This window comes from Dipodomys merriami, unplaced genomic scaffold (genome assembly GCF_024711535.1).
Source record: "Dipodomys merriami isolate MVZ:Mamm:240054 unplaced genomic scaffold, mDipMer1.0.p SCAF_1171, whole genome shotgun sequence".
Taxonomy (NCBI): domain Eukaryota; kingdom Metazoa; phylum Chordata; class Mammalia; order Rodentia; family Heteromyidae; genus Dipodomys; species Dipodomys merriami.
The window spans coordinates 181,975-193,034 of NW_027202462.1; the positions used below are offsets into that span (position 1 = coordinate 181,975).

An 11,060-nucleotide genomic window follows, 5' to 3' on the forward strand; every position below is an offset into this window, starting at 1 on the left:
TATAAAGATGTAATTTGATGTGAAAAACTGAAAATCTTTGGAGGAAAGAGTAATGAAAAGGAAATACAGGCAGTACAATCATATGCTTTAAATATATTTTGGAAAGAGCATAACGAAACTGCCACTTCTAACAATTAATAACCTTTAACAAAATAACTAGAAATTAATAAGTAAATAACACACTGTCTTCTAGTGTTCTTTAAGAGAGCGATGATATGTCTTGTGAATAAAATGCTTGTGATAGATAAACTTTGTTCATGCATAATTTATTTTATTATTGGCTAATTATTTAATTTAATCAATAAAAATATATCAAATAAGATTCCATGATAAAAATGTAAATCAGTTACTTAGCAATTGTTTGAGAAAAATAGTCATGACTTTAAAGAAACTAAATATCTATTTCCCTAAAAAGCACTGCATTCGGTTTACAAATCTAGTATTTCTACTAAGTTTAGAGATCATAATTGGCATGAAAAACAACTAACTACATTTTATTTCTTGAATTAGTGATGTTTTAAACATTATCTTCTATTCAAATGAATACTTAGGTCTGCTTTTTCAAAATAAATGCAATTTTATCTCCTTTCAGAACAAGTACTTTCCCTGCAATTGAATGTATTAGTATATACAGGTATTATACCCTAAATCTTCTATGTTTGTTATGTAGATCTATATATTCAGAATGACATGGTTTTTCTATTCACAAATGTCTAACATATGGGATTTTTTGCTTCATTAATATAAATTATCTCAGGTTGTTGTGAAGGCTCCAGTAAGCAGTGTGTTCAAAACATTTCCTGAATTCTAAATATTAAATCTAATCATTTTTAGCCTTTGACTATATCATTCATTTCTCTTCAGAGCAATTAAACTAAAATAAATACTACTTTTTAAAAATTTCACTCCTATTGTAAATAATATTAACATAGTTCACACAGAGACTAATTATTTCAAACTCAACCATATTTAATGATCATAGTGTGAAGAATATAGAGAGTAGAAGGTCCTTATACTCAATGATATTTGTGCTTAAATTAAATCAAATCATATATCTGGATTTCTCATTTGGAGGTTCATCATATGGAAACAGGAACATACTAAGAAAAATGATTACTTTGGGCCCATTTTCTTCTTAAAATTATGCAGCAAAAATATGTCTAAGAAATATATTTTTTAATAAAATGTTTCAAACCTTAGTTAAAGTGCATTATACTTTCATATAAAGTTTATCTCAAATTAGAAATTTTGCAACTAATCTAATGTATGTTTTCATGAACAAAATACTATGATTTCTAATCTTGTTATGTGATTTCAATTATATTTTTGTTGTGACATGATTCCTATTTACACTTAATACTAACTTCATACAAATCATGCCCATGCACACTAACTTACATAAGATAATATTCAAACAAAATGATCTTTCTTCCTATCTCGCACAGGGAAGGGTGAGGTGCTGAAGTATATTAAATAAAAGCACTCTTAAAGAGAGTCTTTATGAAATGGAAATTTGTAACGTGAGGATGGGATCATGAGCAATTTCTACTTGGCTGAACAGGAATTCTCTTTTCTACAGCACTTTCTAACCTTTTAATCACACAAGGAAATCCACAAAATTTGAAGTTCATATGAAGGAATTACATTCCTAAAAGATGTGGCCACCCTGCTCAAAAGTTCGGTCTCATCACTAGTTCTTTTTGTTTGCTGGCTGATCTATTTCTCTATCATATGTTTCATATTATTAAGCATGTTAGTAATTCAGCTGTGAGTACATAGCAGGAGACTCCTGAAATCACTGCTATTGCTGGGTAATAGTCAGGAGAGAGGAAAAAGATTATATTACTCTCCAATTCCTCCCTTTGGCCTTCAATAAACCAATTGATTGTCAAAACAATCATGTAAGATATTAGTTTACTTTTGTCTTTTTAAGTAAGATTAAACAAGTGTTTTTCGCAGTAAAAAGTGATGACAGTAGTATCAGAACTCTGATATGAGCACCTTCTCCCTAACAAGTAATGCTCTATGGGCTGTAAATATGGAAGTCAAACTTAAATTCTCTCTACAAACACTCACACAGACACAGACACACACACACAGACACACACAGTTGCCACCCAGACACATAAGAGAACAGTTCAATTCCTTGGTAATGATAGTTGATTGATGTTTGCTCTGTTGGTATTTCTTTTATTCAGGAGCTTGCCCGGACCTGCATCTTTCTCTGAAATCAAGTCCCCTGCTCTTAGAATACTGTGTCTATGTATTCATGGTATGTACCTGGCTGCTTCAGGCCAATTAATAATACCCTGAATAGAGTATCCTCAAACTTGACATTCAAGTCTAACTCCATGAATTCATACTATTATTCCGAAATACTAAAATTTATTGGATCTAGAAACCAAAAAAAACCCACTTTGTTATATTAGTAGGCATTGACATTGTGAAAGTAGAATACTATTGATCAGGAAGTGAGGTAAGAGGACAGGAGTATGTGGGACAATATAGAATACTGGATGTGTGTTAGAGATATAAAATCATCGTCTGTTGGATCATTTATTGTAAACTTAGCCTATATTGAAAGCTCAATTTACATATATAGTTTTCCAGCTATTTGTTTACCCATCACTTCTGATCACAAATCCTCTTATGAATTTTTATAGTATCTTTGAATAAATCACATAGTTTTCATGTACTTGTCATCTTAAGGAAAAACAGTCTGTTTCTACATCTTTCTTCTATGTGATGTACCCTTATTTTTGGTTTCTCTGTTTGCTGAATAAATGTATTCCTGGAAACAGGATAGTGACAACAAATCTGGGTTTAATTTTCATTTTTTAAATTTGAAATATAATATAAACTTTGTTGTGACTAGTCATTTTCCAAAACTGAGTGATATTCATGAACACTAATATTTTGGTGCCTTTAAGTAAATTGAGACTTGATGTGGTATGGTAGTTCTTGTGTCTAATTGACTTAACCATTAGATTATTAATGTATAAACAGGTGCATTAGAATTTTTTATATATAAAATAATCCCCAAGGATTTATTTTAAAGTGATAATGGGGGGTGGTTGTTTTCATGTTCCATGGTTTATATTTATTTCAGTAAAAGTACTAATAATACGTGATGTATGCTGTATCTATATAAAAGATGAGAACATATTTCTAAAGAGAATGGGTTTATTGATTAAAACAGAAAAATTTGAAATAGTCATATTTCTTGGTTGAAACTGCATAAATTTCATATAAATGTAGCTCCAGATGAGAATCAGGGATAAATTCACATTAATATTACTGAGATTTACATCACAATATAAGCAATATAGAGGTTTTAAGGAATTGGTCATTCAAAGCACTAGATACCTAATGGATAAAGAATGGAATTGAAAATAGCAGAGGAAAACAATTCAACATACAGATATTATGATTTTATAATACTAAAATGAAAGAAATGGAGCTTTTGCCTTTCTGAGGAAGAAAGTTTAGCCAGTAATTTCAATGTAAGACGTCAGTTGTAATGAGTCTAAAGTCTTTTTCTCCAAGATATTCAAGAGTACTATGCTCATCTTCTGAAGAGTAAGTATTTATTTTAATTAACTTTGCTTAATATTAATTTACTTGTAGCAAATAGGTTAAAATGTCTGCTCTCTTTCTTTCAATGTAATAACATACATTTCATATTATTAATGTCTCTTCATACAAACCTGAAATCACTATTTCAAACTAACACAAACAAAAAAAAACAAAAATAACCTTATACAACCATCACAAATCCTAAATTATGTGAAAAAAATCAACAATATATAAAATATATCTGAGGAATTGGAAAAAGAATGTCAAAATAACAACAGAAAATTCCCCTAGCTCTCTTTAATGAAACAGAGAATTAGAGTCCTCGCTGGTACTCCACTTCTAAAAAGTCACACCCAGTCAGTTATAACAATATATATAGATATACAATTCAAAAGAAGATTTTATACTGTCTTCACAAAAAAAAAAAAAAAACAGAAATATATGAAAAGGTGCCCAGCCAGGCAGGTGACTGCTGTGACTGTGTTGGCTAACATTTAAAAGCACAGCTGCAGTGTGGAAATAAAAGTTCCACATGGGAAAAAAAGCAGGAACAGACGTGTACATCGGAGACAGCCACATCCATACTCAGAGACAATTCAAGATTTCATTGGGCGGCCCGAACTGTCACTGGAACCACAAGTAATAACATCACAACATCTCACCACAACTGATTTCTACTCCTACACTTAATGGTCTAGACAAAAACCTAATTCCACAAAAACAAATCACAACAGAAAATCCAACCAACATATCGCAAATCAACCAAGAACATAAAGAGTCAGCTATTAAGACTATAGAGTCCCCAAAAGAAATCCTCCAACTGAACAGAGAAAATCAGAAAAATACAAGAAAAGTGATGTCAAGGTAGTATAATTCACACCGTAAATAACCAGGCATTAGAACAGACAATTAAGGACCTAGAAGATAGTTTTCAAAATACATTATAATTACTGCTGAAAATGTGATTAATGAAAAGATACAAAACCTCTACAAGGAAATTTATTGAACAAGATGCGAACAACCAACAATTAGCAAAATAACTCATGGAGACTACAAACAGAAAAATAAATTCTGAAAAGGCAAGGGAGCCCAAGGAAAAAATGGATGCCTAGCTAAAAGATATGAAAGAAGACACAGCTAAATAAACAACCCTACCAACACCCCCCACCCAAAGAAAATATGTAAAGAAATTCCATACAAGGCCTAAAACAAAGCTTTATAAAGAGACAGAAGCCCTAAAAATGACCAATTATAAAACAGCGAAATCAAAAACAAAGTATAAAGTCTTCACAGCAAATAGATGACATAGAAGATAATCTCAGGGGTCAAAGACCAAGTAGGTCTAATACAAAAGAGGAAATAATCATTTAGAACAAATCCAAGAAATAAGAAATGATCTTGCCAGAACTTTACCACTCAGTAAGAAGATCAAAACTGGGGGAGATTGGTCTCAAGAAGGAGAAGAGCAGTAAACTAAATGGATGGGAAACATATTTCAGAATTCTAGCAGAGAACATTCCAAACATCCAAAGAGATAGGCACATTCAGACAAGAGACTCCTTTAGAACACCAAACAGAATTCTAGAAGAGAACAACCTACTACCACATCATAATCCATTAGAGGATCATTAATGATCAAGGAAACGATTCTTAAAGCTGACATAGAGAAAAGATTGATTATTTATAAAGTATATACAGTCAGAATAAACACAGATTTCTTAATTGATATGATAAAAAGAAGAGCCTGGCATGATATATAACAAACATCAAAGGCAAACAACTACCAACAGTGAATATGGTCCCAAGCCAAACTCTCCACCACATCAGCAGGATAGAATTTAATCAATTATATCCTACAGAGAGAAGATCAAGAAGAACAGGAACTGGTTATATAAGATGAGAACTAGGTAAATATATTAAGAGTAGATGAGGCACAGCTCCTAAGAGCTCCTAAGAGAATTCACCCAAATAGATAAAATTAGAGAAAAAATGAGACATCATAACATAAATTAGCAAAATTGTGAATGTTATAAGAGATTACTTTGAAAACCATATACCATTCACCTGGAGAATCCTGGAGTAATTGATGCTTTCCTATACTTGAACTAAACCAAGAAGTGATACATAAGAAGTAATGAAAATGAAATGTCAATAAACAATTTCCCATAACAGAAAAATCTAGGACTCAATAGATTTACCATGAAATTAAGGCCTGCAAATAACTTACAATACTCAGCTCTAACTTTTCAATAGAATAGAAATAGAAATGGAAATATCAAACACAATCTATGAAGCTAGAATGAGACTCTTCCCCAAATCAGCTAGGGACTCATCAAAGAAAGAGAACTATGAACCCAGCTCTTTGATAAGCATTGATGTGTAACTTCTCAATACAATTCTCACTAACCAACTTCAACAATTAACAAAAACAATGCTATGATCAAACAGTATTCATCCTAGGATACGGCTGGATTCAATATACATGTCAATAAACATAACACACATCATCAGTAGAAGCAGGGACAAGAACCACATGATTGTTTATATGGATGTAGAAATAGCTTTTAAAAAACTGCAATAGCCCTTTATGATTGAAAGGTCTGAGAAGCTAGGAACGCATGGAACTTTCCTCAATATAATACAGAGTATGTATACCACAAAGAGAAAATGAGCATGTACCTAACGATGGAGGCATGAAGACATTAAAATCTGGAATGAGAAAAGGATGTCCACTCTCTCTACTACTCTTCAATACAGTAGTGGACTTTCTAGCAAAGACAATAGGCAAGAGAAAAATATAAAAGGGATCCAAATATGAAAGGAGTAAAACTATCCCCCTTCACAGATGAAATGATACTTTATATAAAGGACCCTATTGCTTCCCCACCAAAAAGTTAGTAAAAGTGATGCTAATCTTCAGCAATGTAGCAGGGTATAAAACCTACAAGAATCAGTAGTTTTCCTGTGTTACCAACAATGGGAAGATCCAGGCTGAAATCCTAAAAACAACCTCATATATATTAGCCTCAAAATCAAAACAAATCTAAACAAAACAAAACAATAATAAAACTAGGAATTAATTAATTTAACTAAAAATGTGAAGGACCTCTATTGTGAAAACTTTAAAAGCCTAAAAGCGAAATTGAAGGAGATTCAAGGCAATGGAAAGTCTTTCAATGCTCCTGGTTGGAAGAATTAACATTGTGAAAACTGCAATACTGCCTGCAACAATTGACAATGCAATACCCATCAACATCCCTACAATATTCTTCAATGCAATAGAGAAAGCAATCCAAATCTATTATTGAGTTACAAAATTACAGTTGAAAGAGAAGGCTTAGAAATGTACTCATAGGCCTATAGTCACACCCACACCCACACACGCACACCCACCCACCCACCCACCCACCCACACACACACACACACACACACACTGGAATTCTATTCACCCATCAGAAAGGATGACTGTTCACCAGTCTTAAGGAACATCAAAGGCTTGGGAAAATTATACTAAGAGAAAGGAATGCACACTCGAGCAATATAGGTTTCATATATTCATTCATTCATGGTAGCTAGAAGGTACTTACAAATCTACAAGAGAGATTCTTCCTCCAGTTTGAATTGCCATTATCAAGATAACTGACAATAGCAAATGCTAACGTGGATGTAGCCAAATGAGAACTCTATTAGAGTGTTGGTGGGAAATTAAATTTGTTCAACTATTCTGAAGTGCAGTACGGACTTTCTGGGAAAGACTAAACAGATCTCCCTTATGATCCAGTAATTCCTCTCATGGGCAGTAATCCAATAAATAACAAACAAGCTCACATTAAAGCTACCAGTATAACCATGTTCAGGGCCCAGGCCCAGAGTTCAAGGACTGGAAAAAGTTACCAATGCTGGTATTTCTTTCTCCAAATATGAACCTTTTGACATAAGATACAAAATCTTTCTATTTGCAGCAGCTAGAATAGGACTTATCTGTAGTGGGTAATAAAATGTCTTCTTTGTTGAATGTTAGGAAAAGCTGTAAGCAGTCCAAGAAAAGGGAGACTTTTTGTTGTTGTTGTTGTTGTTGGTCGAGGGGCTTTAAGTCTGGGCTTGGGCACTGTCCCTGAGCTCTTCAGCTCAAGGTGAATGCTCTACCTTTTGAACCACATTGCCACTTCTGGTTTTCTGGTGGTTAAAATGAGATGAGTCTCAGGGACTTTCCTGCCCAAGTTGGCTTTGAACAGCAGTCCTCAGATCTTAGCTTCCTGAGTAGCTAGGATTACAGCTGTGAGCCACTGTCACCAGGCTAAAAATGGGGGATTTTTATAAAATAAAATTCACCTCTTCACCTGTGTCTAAACCTCAGATATTACTATTAGAACACTTCATCCTCAACTCATTTGATCTGACATTTATAAATTTTCTCTTTTCCTTCATGTGGGAATACTGCAGTCAATGTCAACGCAATTGTGGGACTGGATCAATTGTATGGTAATCGCTAGCACCTAAATCAAAAACATTTACATCAAAACAAATGAAACCCTCATTTCGAATAATTGTTTTCTCTTTTTATTACAAATCTGTGCTTGATTACTTCTTAATGTGATATTGGACCTCCTAACAGAGTGATGACTTTTTCTTTCTCTTGAGAAATTGTCCTTCTTCCACATGGGTCAAATATTTAAGATTTCAAAAATTTCCATTGATAATTCATTAAGCTGACCTCTAAGAAAATGTGCATTTCTGGAATTGGTCTGCTGTGTTGTTCTTACATGCACAGGCTTTCTATGATTTATTTGTTTTATAAGGAATTCTATTTTCCAATCTTTGTGTGTCCAATTTTAGTCCCTCTGATCAGTCTTTCTGACCCTCTCTCAGTAGTCTTTTATTTCAGCCTGCCTCATAAAAATATATTACTTATCAGCTAAATGACTCCCAGCTTCATTTTTTTGCCTGACTTTATGTAGACTGTGATAGGAGCCTTCACTGGCCTTGCTTACTGGAGTTTTATAATTGTTTGTTTTGTTTTGTTGTTAGAGGTCTAGGATTACTAGTCAATGTATTAGCTTCTCTGGGCCGCAGTGATCACCTGGACTACATTCAATGGGTTTTTGTCCTAATGATAACAAAAAAACAGCTGACTAAATTCCTGTTTTAATTGTCTCAAAATGAGGCAATCTGGCATTCTTGCAAAGCCATCAAAATATTCTGCTACCACTTACAGAAATGGTCTATCAAGATGGCTTTTCAAGGTTGACTATAAAAAAATTTTATTTCTGTGTGGGAGGACCATATAAAAAAACAAAAAAAATCACATCGTACATTATAAATACTTTAGAAACAACAGCAAGAAAAAAAACCACTTGTGTCCCTATCTTGGGGTTCATTTAGCTTAACATCACCTTATCTATTCATATGCATATAGCTTTTGACCTTTGCTGTTTATCCACGACATATATTAATCATTACCAATAAGGGATACCACGTGACCGATGTTTCTTTGGACTTGGAGTATTTTAGTGAATATAATTTTTTCCGTAACAAATTGGGAGATGTCATTCTTTCTGATGGACGATAGAATTCCCATACACACACACAGACACACACACACAAAAACTCACAACGTTTTCTTGATCCATTCATCTACTGAGGGGCATTGGAGTTGGTTCCATATCTTAGCTATGCGAAATAATGCTGCAGTAAACATAATTGTATTGGTAATTTTAATATGGTCTTGTTGCTGACTATTTAGGTGAATGCCCAAAAGTGGGATTGCTGGGTCATACGGGAGCTCTATGTGGAATCTTTTAAGGAATCTCCATACTGCTTTCCAAGTTGTTGAACAAGTTTACACTCCCACCAAGAATGAAGTAGGGTTCCCTTCTGGCCACATCCCCTCCAGCATCTGTTATTGTAAAAATGTGGAGCGCTTCATGCTTGCACAAGGACCAACCATGCTAATCTCTGTATTGTTCCAATTTTAGTGTATGTGCTGCTGAATTGAGCACAGAACATTTTTTTATATATAAAGTGGAATTGATTTTCTTACACTAGACAATTCAACAAAAAGTAAGGTCAAAAGAATTGTCGTGAAGTTTTAGAACCATGTATTTCTTACATAAGCACACATTTAAGACTAAAGTCAAGATTGATATGTCAAAAACAAAATAATTCCAGATATTTGTTGTTCAACAGATGTGTAGAAGGAGGAATTCAATTATTCTATACAAGGCACCTATCATAATGAACACTGCAGCATGTGTTAAGTTTTTTTTTAAGTTATATGTTTTAAATCTGTTTAATTTTGGGAATTTGCTTATATGCCAAAATTAAGATTGTTTGGTAGGTCATATAACTTTTCTATAAAGTATTTAAGATTTATGGTAGCAGACATATACTACTAAGTATGTACATTTCAGAGTTTATAGAAACTTTACTAATGAGAAGTTGCAAAGTCTTTGTATGAAGAAACAGCGAAGAGTTAAGTTTCTGTTAAAACTTTAGTGCTTCCTTACTTTATATGTTAGTGAGGAACAAAAATGATTATATAAACCATATACAGATGATGAGATGAGACATATATAGTAATCTTAGAGGGTAAATTTAAAGACTACTTATAGCCTATAAAACTCTTGTTGAACATCATAATCTTAGCCAGTTTTAAATGTACAGGAATATGAGAAAATTGTAAACTCTAATATGTAATACACTTCAAATACTGGAATCAATGATATTTGGTTTTTATTTTATTAATCATTAATATTTAATTATTGGTTTCCTTTATTTGTAGCATTGTTTTACTTGTTGTAATATAATACAACTTTTTGTAAGTCATCATTACGAGGTACTTTGAAAATGTTACTGGGATGGCCACACCATCTTTTATAGGTGCATGTGAATTTACAAAGAGCAAAATTAAGAACAAAAAATTGATTAAAATTTTCTCAAGTAGAGTTTGAATCAGGAGTGTTGATAAATGTCCACACATAAATCTTAGCCCTAAGCTGAAGCAGTTGTTTTACAGAGTTGAGGCCACAAAATTGAGAGACGGTTTTGTGTTTAGTTTTTTGGTTTTGTTCCTGTTGGTTGTGGGGCTTGAACTCTGGGTCCTGTGTACTGCTCCTCAGCTCTTCATCTCAAGGCTATTGCTACCACTTGAGCCACAGCACCACTTCCATCTTTTTCTGCTTATGTGGTGCTGAGGAATGTGATGTTGATGGGTTATTATGCATCAAATACTTCAAATGTACATATAGAGTCTAAAGATAGCAGTATGATTATTCTCATACAGCTCTTGTTTATCTGTTATGCACTTTCAGTATTATGATATTTCTCTCTTTCATTCTCTCTTATTTCCTCTCTTTCTTTTTCATGCTCCATGTCTGCTACTTAGAATTTCTGCTGAGCTACTATTATCTTTCAGGACCCACTGGGATTTTGGGAAAATGATAGGGACCATCAGTTACCCTTGCATTCTTTAAGAGTTATAAGA

At 33.3% G+C, this 11,060-nt stretch overlaps 1 pseudogene; it reads right to left on the minus strand.

The window, feature by feature from the left end:
- Window positions 1-9,483: 9,483 nt before the first annotated feature.
- LOC138822909 (U6 spliceosomal RNA) lies at window positions 9,484-9,576 on the minus strand (annotated as a pseudogene).
- Between the last annotated feature and the right edge of the window lie 1,484 nt (window positions 9,577-11,060).